Below are 10,687 nucleotides of genomic sequence, written 5' to 3'. Positions count from 1 at the left end.
TCCTATTTTATGCCAAGCCTATCTAATCCTGATTGCTGTTGTTAGCCACCTCGCGAGATCGTGCGTTATGTTATTATTCGATCTTTTTCTTGCCATGTCTAAAGATATCTTCATTACCAGCTTCCTAATTAATCAGATTATAGCAGAAGCATTACAAGAAGAGTAATAAAGAAATGATGATTTCGCTAAATTCTTCTTCATACAAGATTAAAGAAAAAAGGTAGAAAGAAAAGCGAAATAAAGCACAGAAACAGCTTTGAAGCGTTAAATTGGACACCATATTGGAATATGGTGCTTATTGAGCGCTTCACGATTTCTTTGTCCTTTAGTCTTGATTATTGTATCCTCTCTTCCATTTGACGATTTCGGTCATCTTAGACATTTCGGTCTTATCCTGATAAAAGTGAAATGTACATACAGTGAAATTTGCAACCCCAGTTTCTGAAATACTCCAAATGTTACTGTTAATATGTAAGTATGCATTCGTTCAACAAGTGTATTATGTCGTAAACTTTAGAATCTCTACTTATTAGGAATTATTTTTCATGAACTAAAGCCAGTGTAAAATCTGTGATAAATTACAAAGACTGAGATCATCTTCATTTGAAACGCTGAATGTAGAATGGGCATTCATCAATTACTGCGTAGCGCATGATGCTCTCTCAGCACTCACCTGTTAAAGCAGATAATAAACAAGCAATAAATGAGATTTGGTACCAGTAATCGAGAACTGGAAAACAAAAAAGTTCTAGATGAAATAGTGACATATTTTGTACAAATGTCAATGGTGCTTATAGTTTTTGAAAGTAGATTTTCACACAAATAGTATGGTTGTACCAATAGTGTATTTTAAGAGACTTGTTTACTTTACGCGATGGGCTTAGTAGTAATATCCATTATGAAAGTGTTTATTTCAAGATATATAAAACACCCATAAATGAGCGATTAAATGTAAATTTCATTGTAAAAAATATAATAAGGGTAATATGAGAAGAAAGAGCACAAATAAGATAAGTCCTAAATCTTAGATTAAAATAATAAATAAATAAATACATGTGCCTTTTCTCTCTCCATAAGTTTCAAAGGCAAGATATCAGTTTAATTTTTGTAAGAGGAATATTACTCCGTGTATGTTTTTTATTACACCATTAGTTACCAAAGACAGATCGTCTGTTTAGAAAAACTTTATATGAACGTCTTTTCTATATTCTGAGTTTTAAGGGTACTTTCCCTATTCATAAGCTTACATGTTTGATACTAATCCTGCGTGATATAGTTACCAATTTCACTGCTTATGCATGAACATGATGTTAAGTTTTTGAGGTTGGCCATTCTAATTTTCTGGAATGTAATTATACACAAAAGTTGCTTTAAGGAGATTTTTCAGGCCAGTAAAGCTTATTAATGCAAATAATAATAATAATATATGTCTGTACATTTCTGATGTGTTTGATTCATTACGTTGCGTTACAAAATTCACTTTTCTACTCATAAAAATATGTAACATTATTGCAGTACTGGTGAAGCATTTTTTTCCCTCGAGATTAACATCTACGTTCAATTATTTGAAACCAAGAAATGTGTGGTAATTAGTCTAAATGCATTTTTATTAATGATTTGGGAAAAAGAAATAAATATAGTTAAAAGTATTGAGGAAAGTGTTATGTATATAAACTCATTAGGTTCATAGTGATAACAACAACAGAACACAGACTGAGTACAATTGAATACAAGTTATCGAAATGTCTCGTAAACAGAATAAGTTGTTTGTAATATTGACGCTAATATTTAAATTTAAAAATAAATTCTTTGCAGTGTAATTGAATTATTTTGTTTCAGGGTTATCGTCAATATAATAACACAAACAAATTTGTTTTCCAGATATAGTAGTAATAGTTTGTGTGTGATTAAGAGTATGAAATTACGTTTACTGTTAAAACAGTGAATTTTGAATTTGAGAACCAGAAGTTATTCTTCTGAAAAGAGAGATGGAGCAAATGGAAATTCTTAATGTATAGACTACTGATAAATGTCAAGAGAATATTGCAGTTTTGTTGCACACCACATTGTAAACTGTTATTTGATACTACTTTCCTATGACATTTTGAACCAAAGGCTAAGTTTTATTTCCTCTCTATATCCTGTGTATATGATTTTTAGTATCTCGGCTGGAAGTCGGCAGCCTTGATCATAAAATCGTGGCGATCTTTTAGGAGAGAATTGAGAAGATTTTAAAATTGTATAATTATTGTAATCCGAATCGGGTTTCCATTTTATCCAGAAAGAGGCGTGTTTATTTGGTCTGAAATCCAAAATTAAGTATTGAAGAAGCACGTATTTAAAACAAGAATGTGCTGACTTCGAGCACGTAAATTCACTTCGGGAGCGATCTTTTTTTATTCTCAAAATACATGGTGGCAATGATCACATTTATATTTAGTATAATTTAATTCGTGTGAAACTTTCACCTATAAAATTGAAGTAGTAGGTTGTGTGACACATGAAAATGTTCATACAATGTTTTGCCATGCTTTGAAAGTTACAAACTTCAGGTTTCCTCTCCCGAATCGTGTGCATTTCTTACAACGAACTAACACGTCGTCCGTAACTTTTGCAAGTGTATCATTTGATATCAAGTGATTTTCATTTTTTATGGCAGCTTTCAGATCCTCTATGTTGTTTAGTTTATTGACTTAGACTTTAGATTTTAAATAGCCCCATAAAAAATGTGGAGCAGTTAAGTTTGGGTAAAGGGAAGGCCATTTAGTGTCACCAAAGCGAGAAATCACATGATTGGGAAATGACTGTTGCAATACTTCCCTTGTTTCAAGACGTGCGTTGCTTGTTGCACCGTCTTGCTGAAAAGAACATGTCCCTTACATCGGGGTTCCGACGCTGTAACTCAGGAATTTAAAATAAATAAATAATAATAATAATAATAATAAACTAAGCATTTGTCTGTAACGATCGCCATTAACAGTTACAGTAACACAGTTTTCGTTTTCAAAAAAATATGAACCTATTATTCATGATTGTGATATTGTACACTATATAGTAACTTTTGTCACTATGTGAAGGGCGTTCATGAATCTCACCGGTTTTGTCTAGTCCCTATATTCACATTCTGTGTATTCACGTAAACCGGATAAATGGAAATGTACTTCATCGGTCATTATGAGACTCTCCAAAATTCTGATTGGCTAAGTTCAATCGAATCATAGAGTTGCGTAACGCCTAACGACGTTGAAATCAGCTGGTTTCAACTTGTGGGATACCTGAAGTTTATGCACGCAAAAAAGTTGAGATCCTTTCTCAGGATGTTGCGCACTGTTTCTCTATTCACAACAAGTTCTTATGACAACCCTCTTGCAGATTTCTTTGGGCTGTTTGTGATTGCAGCTCGTACCCTTCCAATGGTTTCTGCATTGCGCACAGATCTATGCCTATCCGTACGTTTAGCATCCCTTACACTGCCTCTGTTTGTATGGGATTCAACATATCGCAGAATTGATTTCCGAGAAGGAGCTGCACGCACGCCAAACCTAGCATGTAACCTTCTTTGAGCAGTGATAACTGAGTAATTGCTAGCGAAATAAAATTCTACTATTGCTACTCGCTCTTCTGTACTCCATCTTCCATCTTTCCACTAAATTTTGAAAATAAGATATATAGTACTACAAAACTTGTAATGTAAATGTGGTCATCGTCACCTCGTTGAAATATGAAAAATAATACTATTTCCTAATATATATATAGTTAATATACAGTGAGTTTTCCGAAATAAGGTAAAAATGTCCTATGTACTGTATATAGCACATTGGATATATTTTTTTTTTTGTTTGTTTGGAAAAATCCTCTAGATAGTAACTTTAAATGCACTTGGGCCTAACTTTGTTTTTTGACACCATCTGCCTCTGATATTTAACCGATAACTTCATTGAACAGCATGTTTCATCTTCAGTATGTTAATAGTGCAAATTTTAATTTTTCATTGTCCACTTTTCTTTCGAAAATCTTAACCAAAATATCTGATCTTCATTTCATGAGCAAGACTGATAAATTTCAGTCAAAATATTGAAGAAATAACAAGATGCAGTGATATGGCTACATTATTATTTTGGCATTTGTAGTGCTAAGATGTGGGTCAGTAATTATTTTGCTTTCTTGGTTTTTTAAATACAAAATTTCATGAAATTATGGTGTAACTTACAATGTATTTCACACTATTCAACCTTTTAATCTTTATTCTCCGTTTTGTACCTAATAATGCTAAACCTTCCCTAGCAAAACGTTGTAAACTTTGTAAAATTGGTGGGAATACCAGTAAACATTGGTTATAATAGCGTGTTAATTGATTGTATTCTAAAATTATCAAGGTAAATAGTTTCTTGAGTGTAACTGAACAATTCCGAATAGTGAACAAAGAAAATATAAAGGCAAAACAGATTACACTCAATGTAAGTTATCGGACTGTCTCGTAGAAGAAACCATGCAATATTAAAACAAATAGTTACAGAGCTAAATAAGTGGAAAATAAATATAAAAGCAGGGATAAGAAAACTGTAGGTGCTTTGTACAAAACATAATTGGATTACTGTGCGACTATCCTATGTAAAATCGTGATTCACGCTAGTATCGCCGCCTTTCCAGCCATAACAATTGACATTAATAGGGGTATCAAAGATAGTAAACATCTAATTATTAAGAAAGAGAATGTTCTTCAGTGAACAAACAGACTTTCCTTAATTTAAAAAAAAATATTCTAAAATTTGACTTCCTTAATTTAGTTCATATACTTTTCCTGATTGTACTTATGTTTGTTGTACAGTGCTTTGTTTCAGATTTAATTATTGGCAGATTCTATCCATGACAAACTGACTGTTTTCTAAATATTGATAAAAGTGTAATTGTCTGTGTACGGCATGTTAATGTACTCACGTTAAAACCCTACATGATTCATGTTGTAAAATATTTTGTACAAAATATGATGCTGTTTTTAAATAAATAATATTGCCGTTTAATCAGAAACCGTCAATTTCTTTATTCAGTTTTTTGTTGTTTTTTATTTTATGAATGAAATGGTTTTGTTTTACAAAGATAAATGGAAAATTATTGTTGTTAAAATACAAGTTAAACTTATTTTTTCATATTAGAATAGAACACAATTGAATTAAACAGCAATAGGAACAAATAATATGTACTTATGCTGCAGCATGTTTACCAATTTGTTCTTATTGAAGTCTTCAACACAGGGTGGTCCAAGTATGGGAACACCCAAATAAAAGAAATAAAAGGCAGGAATTAACAAAAGTAACACTGTAGGTTAATAGTACAGGTAGTGAAATAACTTTCAGGACATGTGATATCAATGGCCGCCATATTGAGTGCACTTTCATTTTCTTAAATGGAGACCATATATTGTGATATCTTGTTCTCATCTGCCGTGTTCTCAGAAATTCAATACTGTGTTTATTTTTGCTTTATCATTTACCATAATGAAGTTAACAGCTTTTTTTGGTTTCATGGTATCATTTCAGGTGATTAAGATAACATGGCTGTGATGCAGGCAGAACATATTGAGATCATTTGATTATGGTCCGGAGAGCGAAACACAAGAGTCGTTGCTGATGATTTTAACAACTGTCACCCAGGTAGGGCACCCATTGGCCATACAACAGTAAGCAGGTTCATCAAGACATTCAGGAAAACAGACACCAAAATCAGGCAGGCCATGCAAGGTGTCTGACGAACGTCAACGGAAATATTGGCAGCATTTAGCAGGTCCGAATCGAAGCACTCAGTTTGTTCCAGGAAAGTGGTGTTAGTCGCACATCCATCATACGTGTTTTGTTCCTGCATACGTGGCACCCTTACAAGCTACAAGTGCATCAGCACCTGTTAGAGGATGACCTCCATCGGCGTTTGGAATTCGCGGAATGGGCAACAGAGCATATACACCAAAATAACCCCAGCAGTGTGAGAGTTACGGCGATTCTCGTGTACGACTGCGATGGTGTACAGAATAAACATTAAAGGAAATGAAAAGTACAAAACTGTTTAAATACTATATCAGGGTTAAAAAATCTTAATAACGGATATAAGTTACATCAGATAGTTTTCGAAAGTAAACTTATTAAAATGAGTTAGTATGGAATTCCAAAGAAATTCTTACTAATAGTTTCATTCGTACTAATAGCAGATGTGTGAGACATTGGCACGTGGGACAATAATACTGACAAACGTGTGTTCAGCGATGAGAGTACGTTTTACTTGAATGGCAAGGTCAACAGGCATAACTGCCGATACTAATGTGACACAAATCCTCAGGTATTTCGTGAAGGTAACACGCAACATTCACAGTCGCTGAATATCTGCGCGGGTATCTTCGGTAATCACATAATCGGGCCCCTCTTCATCGATGGAATATTAACAGGTGAGAAGTACCTGCCCATGCTGCAAGACTTGATTGTAGAGGCAATAGAAGAGAATCCGCAAGAATTTGGAGAGATTCTGCCTGTTTTTCAGCATGATGGCTGTCTTGCCCATTTTCACCACCTTGTACGTGACTATTTAGATGGGGGTTTCCGCAGCGATAGTTTGATTGATCGTCGCGGCACCAATGAATGGCCAGCATGTTTATCAGATCTTGCTCCAGGCGACTTTTTCTTCTGGGGCTATTTGAAGACTGGTGTTCCGCACACAGCCCAACAGCATTGCGCAGTTGCGCCAACCCATAGTTGATGCCTGTCATTCCATACCAGTAATGATTTCTACCCGTGTTCCAGAGGAGTTCGTCCAGCGTATACATTACTGCCAGGAGGTGGGCGGTGCACACTTCGAGGATTTGCTGCATTAATGTAGTATGTCCCAAATGGTACCATATTTCTCTCTGCTTAGTTTTGCAACGTTTCTTCTACCGTACTTTACGGATGGCCGCCATGTTGGCTAGGGACACGCGAGCGACATGCAGTTTCCAGAACTGGTCTCTACACGTGATTACCTTTCAAAGGAAGTACCATAGGATAGAGTTGATATTTAAAATTTTGGAGTTACCCCCCGTAACCCTCTCATAGGGATTCTCCTTATGAGCATAATGTCTTTTATGTCCCTTGAAGGTTACAAAAGGTTTCATGTTTCCTATTTGCCTCGGTTTCTTCAGGAGACGGGCTTTAGTGTTATTCATGGAACGCACTATATATATATTTAAAAAAAAAAAAGGTGCGCGGTGGCTCAGTGGTACTCCCGTACTCCGGTACTTGGGGTCCCTGGTTCGATACCAGCTCGCGCCGTGTGGACTTTCTGATGGATAAACACCGTGCTCGTGGGTTTTCCCGTTTTCTTTTACTTTCTTCATTCCACCATTTCATTCATCTCTCATCATCACCGTCTCCTTTAGCCTAACCGGCATAATTCTGGGACGTAAAACTTAAAGATTTCATTTAATTTCATATTTTAAAAAAAGCTGTTGGAAAAGTTCCTGCAAATTACTATTAACAGTGACGGTAGTGTTTCACTATTATACAATTCGGAAGAACAGACGTTTCCATGTTTAAATTAACTTTGATTGTTTAAGTCTGTTGGATTATTGTTCACAGTAGTTTGTAGTAGTAATTGAGGATCCTGGTAAGATGGCGGACTGTTAAGTAGCAGATTAGACTCACGTTTAATACATATTTTATACTTTGAAATAAATTTACCTTAGACTTTATGAGCCTTATGCAGAGTCGTTTTGACGCATGCTTAGTGCCATACTAAAGAGTTTGACTAATATATGTTTCCTGCAGTAGTCAGGCCTTGAGTATGACGTTAATCATGCGTCAAAAGGACTCTGTATAAGGCCTTATATGTTTTGTTACGATTTTTTATATATAGTTTAAGTAAAATATAACAAACGCCAGTACCAGGACCTTCTTATAACAATTTTAAGTATCTAAACATATCACTCAAATACAGGCAATCTCGGAAATAATTTGAAACAATTAAACTTTAATACATGGTGCTTGGACTTATGTCTACAGCCATATCGTTACACCTCATGGTGTAACAAATGAAAAATATAGTAGCAATTTTGTGTGAGAAATGGAAATTTCTCCCTATCGCTTTCAAGCAATATCTTGTTATGATTTCAAATGTAATTTAGTACCGAAACAATGCATCGAGCGACTTCGTTTGGCTTTCGAGGATGAAGTACGATATAGTAATACTTTGTCAAATTTGCTTTCCGAATTCCACATTTCCGTGGTCGCACATTTCTCAGTGATGAATTTCGTGAAACTGTCCATCCACGTGTTATATCCATAAAATGATTGAGAGAGCGGCATTTGCCATACCGTGAAATTCAAGCATCCTTGAACGTTGACATGAAAGCAATACATACAATTTTTCATAGTCACCTGAACGTACGGAAACTTCTAAGCCGTTGGTTCCCATACAACTTCACCGAAGCTCAAAAACAGGCTCGTGTCAATCGGTGTACAAAAATGCTCAAAATTTTCAACCAATTAAAGTTTGGTACACTACATCGTAACAGGAGATGAAACTTGGATCTAATCATATGAAATTGAAACTAAATAGGAATCCACTATTTGGGTGTTTCAAAGTGAGCCGAAACCAACAAAATTTGTTCGTTCAGGGAGCGCTGCCAAACAAGTGATTGCTTGTTTCTACGGTTATGTGGCAACCAAAGCTTTAAAATACTAAAAGATGTAAATACTGAGTGATATACAATTGTTTTACTAGAGACTGTCAATGAATTGCCAAATCGTCGCATCATTTTTCATCTCGACAATACCAATTCCTACTTAGTACACCAAACTGTTGATTTTTTTTTTTTGGTCCAGTGAAAGTAGGGAGTTAATGACTCATTTATTTATCATCTAATAACTTCTTTCTTTTCCCTCACATGAAAAATAAGATGCGTGGTGAACGATTTGTGTCGCTTGAATCAGCTATAGACGCATTCCGAACAGCGAGCCTTAGGGTGAAAAAAATCCTTTCAAAATTGGTTAGAGCGTGTGCAAAATTGTATCGAATATTTCTGAAACACAATAAAACCATTTCAGAATTTCACATATCTTTTTTCACACTGATTGCAGTCACCTTTCCAGCAGCCCTCGTATAACCAATGTACATATATAGAAATGGTTCCACTATGGCTCCCTTAATGTTTGACTAACTTCTATTAAGTAAACACAGGAATGAAATCATGCTATTCAAATGGTTTTCCTACTTAGATCCTCATATTAGGGTTTCTTTCAGATTGAAGCATAACATCTAACAAGGGAAGTTCAGGAGAAAGCACTCACCTGCAGAGAAACTAAGCATGCAATTTGAAGGACCAATTCATACTGATTACAACAAGCTAATATAATTCCTGTACGATTGAGAACTGTTCAAGAGATTCAACTTGGAAGTTTATATGAAAAACTAACTATATGTGCATTTAAACGCGTTAAGTACAGCATTATTAGCAACGAATATTGACATACGAATCGAAATCTATCGGAGGTAACAGAAAAAAAAAAAGAAAAAAAAAAAACTTTTGCAATAACTGACGGGTTTTGTGAGTTAAAGTCAGCCATTATTCTGTTCACAATAATGATAGGTTAGAGGTGAAAATTGATCACTGTTGTTCTGTTCTATGAAGAAATGACACAGGCAAAAGACTTCTTTGCACCATGAACATTTTACCTGTGTAACTGCGTTACATCCATCAACGGAACACTTCGCATAACCAAAGCGAAAAGCAAAATCGACACGTGACTCAAAAGGTTAATTGTTCAGTAACCTGCCTTGTGGAACGCAAACTGAAACAATCCAATGTATCGCGGTAATCGGAACTGGTCATTAGCATGGACATGAACTTTATTTGATTGTTTCTTTGGTATATCATAACGTCCGGATGAAGAAGTTTCATACTATGTACAAATCGTGTGCAGTTCTTTGGTGTATTTTCAACCATTACGTCTTTGTCATCCGTCATCCAATTTGCAATGGACAATTTGTCTGTGAATGTACCCCAGTGAATCAAGCAGTAGCAAATCATCAGGCTTCACCATGGGAGAGAATATTTCGGTTATATACTTATGGCACTTCGGTTATATACTCCTTTTTCCCTCATTTAACGTTGAATCCCTCGAAAATTTCTCAGCCGTAGAGGAATTTTATTAGCGTGTTGTAATCCGTATGAATAGTCTTTCAAATAGCATGCTTAGTTTCTCTGTAGGCGAGTGCTTTTCCGAACTTCCCTTGTAAACTATTTTCTTGCCGAAGGTGCCTGCGAAGGGCTATTGCCCAACACATGGAGCCATTGACTTTCGAGACCGGAGAGTACTTGTAGTTCAAGCAGCTCCACAGTTGTCCACGACTTCGTATGTTTTTAATTCGATAATATGGAAGTACTCAAACCTATTTCCTTGGCTCTACGAAAGAAAGTTTAAAGAACAGATACTCAGCTCAAGCTTTGCATTTTGTTCACAAAAACGAAATAGAAAACGGGCTTCTTTTATCACTCAAACAGTATAGTAGTCATTACTAGATTAATATGCGATCAAACATTAAAACAATTAGCTGAAATAACAGTGTGTGGCATTATCTTGTGGAGTATAGGTTTTAAGCAATGTAGCTACGGAAATAAAAACTTTCTGTTTTTGATTTCTTGTAATATATAACTGATTGACATCAGTGA

Source organism: Thermobia domestica, chromosome 2 (genome assembly GCF_964235325.1).
Source record: "Thermobia domestica chromosome 2, izTheDome1.hap1.1, whole genome shotgun sequence".
In the NCBI taxonomy this organism is placed as follows: Eukaryota; Metazoa; Arthropoda; class Insecta; order Zygentoma; family Lepismatidae; genus Thermobia; species Thermobia domestica.
This window is presented reverse-complemented; position numbering follows the sequence as displayed.